Raw genomic sequence first — 4,361 nt, forward strand, 5'->3', positions numbered from 1 at the left:
ATTGGAAAATGGTAGAGATTCACATAGAGGTTAAGTGCATTCATATAGCAATCCATTAGAAGTATATCGAGAGCAATAACCATGATCATACACTTCATCTAAAGGGGACACAACCATAGTTTCTTTTACCATAAATTACCACCAAAGCAAGTAGTTAGCGATTAATCATAAAAAAAACCCAACTTTTACCAAAATCATCGGATTAAGACATTAGACCTAAATTTAGCATTCTACAACTTTAGTAACCTTTTCACACCATATTGCATGTGGGATTCGACCCCAACCTTGTTGGGTTACTATATTTGACAATGTCCGCGTTATACCATTAATAGATGTAATTTGAGCGTATCAAATTTTGGCGTCGTTGTCGGGGAATAAGGTTTTGAAATTACTAAATTGTGTTTGCTTTGATTGAAATCTTTTGCTTATTCCATCACACCTTGTTTTCTACTCTGTGTAAACCAGGTGAACATGAATCAGAATCAGCAAAATCATCGTGCTGGTAACCAGGGGAATGGGTTGAATAATCAGACGAATCAATCAGATGATGATAATGTTTTCGCTGATCTTGTTCCAGAGGAGGACTATGCATAAGTCTATTGTTCAGCCTCGAGTTGGAGCTGCTATCCAAAAAATTGACTCCTCTCTATACCAATTGTTGAAGCTTGAGGGATACTTTCGTAACTCTACTGAGAATGACCCTCAACGTCATTTGCAGAATTTTGTGGATGTGTGTGCTAATCACATCCAGAACAACGTTCCACAAGATGCTATTCGACTGAGGTTATTCAAATATTCATTAGCTGGAGAGGCAAGAACATGGTTTGAGAAGCTGCCCCGAAATTTGATTACTTCATGGGCAGAGATAGTGACTGCTTTTCTCACAAAATAGTACCCTCCTAGCAGGAAGGCTGAAATTCGTGACAAGATCTATGAATTTAAGCAATGACCAGGGGAACAACTATATGAAGCCTGGGAGAGATTCAAGGAGTATTTTCAGAAGAGTACGAATCATGGTTTTTCGGATCACATATTAATGGAGAAGTTCTACCGAGGGTTAGATCCAGTGACGCAGTCAGTTTCCAATAATGCAGCTGATGGTTGTTTCATGAACAAATCTTATCGACGAGTGACCAACATACTTAACAAGCTGACTACTCATAATCAGGCTTGGCACTCAAACAATGCTGATGTTGTACCGTATGGTAGTGCTATGATCCAGAATATAGTAAAGAAGAATCAAGATACCCATCAAACATTGGCAGAACTTGCAACAAATATTTCCTTGCTAACAACGAAGTTTGATGAATCCCAGATTATGAAGGTAAATGTTTGTGAGGATGATACAGTTTTACCAAAAGGGATGTACCATACTCAAGATGGTCCGTTCCATGATGGGCCCTCTATGCAGGTTGAAGAAGCTAATTATCTGAATAACTCTCAAGGGGGTTACCAAAGAGAACTACGTAGGTGGTTACCGGAATCAGAATCAATGGAGACCTCAGCCAGGTCAACGTGCTTATAACAACTCAGGGAACTACAACAATAATTATGGTGGTACGAACCAAGGGAGCTACAACAACAGTAACAATTTTGAGAACAAGAGTTCCAATCCTTATATACCACCGAAAGGGCAGTCAACAGAGCAAGGTAGTTCGAAGGTCGAAGCAATACTTGAGAAGATTCTGGCAAATCAGTATAAATCTGAGAGGACTTTATCTGGGCTGACAGAGACAGTGGGTTCCCATACAGTGGCTATTTAGGAGCTTGAGTCATAGATGAGGGATATCTCTAGAGAGCAGCACTCTCCTAAAAAGGGAGGACTTCCGAGTGACACTATTCTAAATCAGAAAAATGGGGGAGACGGTGTAGACCGTGTGTTTGCCATCACTACTAGGAGTGGTAAAATACTCCAAGGGGATGATAAGAAGGTGGTTGATATTGAGCCAATAGATGAAGAGGATGAGGTGCAATCTGAAGCACCCATTATTGTTGATGAGAATCCTGCTGACTAGAAGGTTGCTGATATGCCAGAGATAGTAAAGGACGCTGACAACACGAGCAAGTAGACTGTGAAAGGGGCTGTCCACCTTTTAAATCATCTTTTCAAGTCTAAACCTCCCTTGCCTCAGAGGTTGGTAAAGCAAAAGGAGGATGCTATGTTCGAGAAGTTTTATGATCAGTTGAAGCAGTTATCTCTTAATTTCCCCTTCTTGGAAGCTGTCAAGGAGATGCCCAGTTTTGCCAAATATTTGAAGGAAATACTGAGCAAGAAGAAAACGGTTCAACAGGAAACCGTGAGTTTGACTCACACCATGAGTTCCATCAACTCAACTACTACTGTTTAGAAAAAGGGTGATCCTGGGGCATTCACCATTCCTTGTTCTGTTGGGCACCATGATTTTGCTCGTGCTTTGTGTGATAATGGGGTGAGTATTAATTTGATGCCCCTTGCTATATACAAACAATCATGTTTTGGGATGCCAAGGCCGAATACTATAAGGTTACAAATGGCTGATAAGTCTATCAAAAGACCTATTGGGGTGGTTGATGATGTACTTGTGCGGTTGGTGATTTTATGTTGCCTGCTGATTTTGTGATTCTTGACTGTACTGTTGATCGGGACATTCCTATTATTCTGGGAGACCTTTCCTTGCTACAGGGAGAGCTCTGATGGATTCGGAGAAAAATGAAATCAAGTTTCGAGTCAACGATGAAGAAGTTACTTTTCAGGCTAGCAAGGGGATGAAGTTATCAAGTGCTTACGAGAGTATTTCAGTAATTGATTCATTTGATGTTGTTGATGAAGCAGTGGAGTTCAAGATGGAAGAAGAAAGTTTGGGTGAAGCTCTAGGTGGTATTCTTGTGAATTTCGATGCTGAGGACATGAAAGGTTATGTGGAGACAGTTAATTCACTTGTTGGGTTGGGTTCATATTTTTACCACCCAAAAAAGCTAAATCTTGATCTGAAAAATAGAACAACTCCTCCAGCAAAGACTTCAATTATTGAGCCACCTAAGTTGGAGCTTAAGTAGCTCCTATCACATCTGAAGTATGAGTTCCTTAGTCCGGACAGTGCATTGTCGGTGATTGTTTCAGCCCTACTGACTGAGGAGCAGATTCTACAGTTTTTGGAGGTGTTGCGGGAGTATAGGCGTGCTATTGGTTAGACCATAACAGACATTCGGGGTATTCCTTCTGGGATCTATGAGCATAAAATCTAGTTGGAGGAGGATAGCAAACCGAGTGTAGAGCATCAGAGGAGACTGAACGACAATATGCAAGAGGTCGTCAAGAAAGAGATCATCAAATGGTTAGATGCGGGAGTGGTTTACCTAATTGCTGATAGTAAATGGGTGAGCCCAGTCCAATGTATTCCTAAGAAGGGCGGCATCACTGTTGTGCCAAATGCAAAGAATGAGTTGATCCTACCTAGAACTGTCAGCGGATGGAGAGTTTGCATAGACTATCGCAAGCTCAACACTGCCACATGCAAGGACCATTTCCCCATGCCTTTTATTGATCAAATGCTTGATCAGTTAGCGGGGCGTTCCTACTATTGCTTCTATGATGGTTATTCGGGCTACATTCAAATCAACATTGCTTTAGAAGATCAAGAGAAAACTACTTTTACTTGTCCTTATGGGACGTTTGCATTCAGCCAGATGTCCTTTGGTTTGTGTAATACACCAACCACTTTTCAGAGGTGCATGATGTCAATATTTTCTAACATGGTAGAGGACTATTTGGAGGTGTTCATGGATGACTTCTCTGTTGTGGGGGATTCATTTGATGATTGTCTTGGCCATCTGGGTCAAGTGCTGAAAAGATGTGAAGAGACGAATCTCGTGCTAAATTAGAAGAATTGACACTTTATTGTGAAGGAGGGGATCGTCCTCGGTCACAAAATCTCTGAAAAGGGAATTGAGGTTGATCAAGCTAAAATAGATGGGATTGCAAAGCTTCCTCCACCTATCTCTGTCAAAGGTGTCCGAAGTTTCTTGGGACATGCTGGGTTCTACAAGCGCTTCATCAAAGATTTCTCCAAAATAGCTAACCCAATGTGCAAGCTTCTTGAAAAAGAGGCTAAGTTTATGTTTGATGATAAGTGTCGGAAGGCTTTTGATGAGTTAAAAGAGCGTCTCACTACTGCTCCTATTATTGTTGCTCCTGATTGGTCATTGCCCTTTGAATTGATGTGTGATGCTAGTTGTTTCACAATAGGTGTTGTGCTTGGGCAGAGGCACAATAAAATTATGCACTCGATCTATTATGCAAGCAGATTACTGAATGCTGCCCAAATGAATTACACTGTGACGGGGCAAGAGCTGCTTGCCATTGTGTTTGCTTTTGAAAAGTT

The 4,361-nt window shown here is 41.1% G+C and overlaps 1 non-coding gene across 1 annotated transcript; it reads right to left on the minus strand.

The window, feature by feature from the left end:
- Positions 1 to 914: 914 nt before the first annotated feature.
- LOC132619086 (small nucleolar RNA R71) lies at positions 915 to 1,020 on the minus strand. Its single transcript, XR_009574508.1, has one exon. It is a non-coding gene; the product is annotated as a small nucleolar RNA R71 (small nucleolar RNA).
- Between the last annotated feature and the right edge of the window lie 3,341 nt (positions 1,021 to 4,361).

Source organism: Lycium barbarum, chromosome 1 (assembly GCF_019175385.1).
Source record: "Lycium barbarum isolate Lr01 chromosome 1, ASM1917538v2, whole genome shotgun sequence".
Taxonomy (NCBI): Eukaryota; Viridiplantae; Streptophyta; class Magnoliopsida; order Solanales; family Solanaceae; genus Lycium; species Lycium barbarum.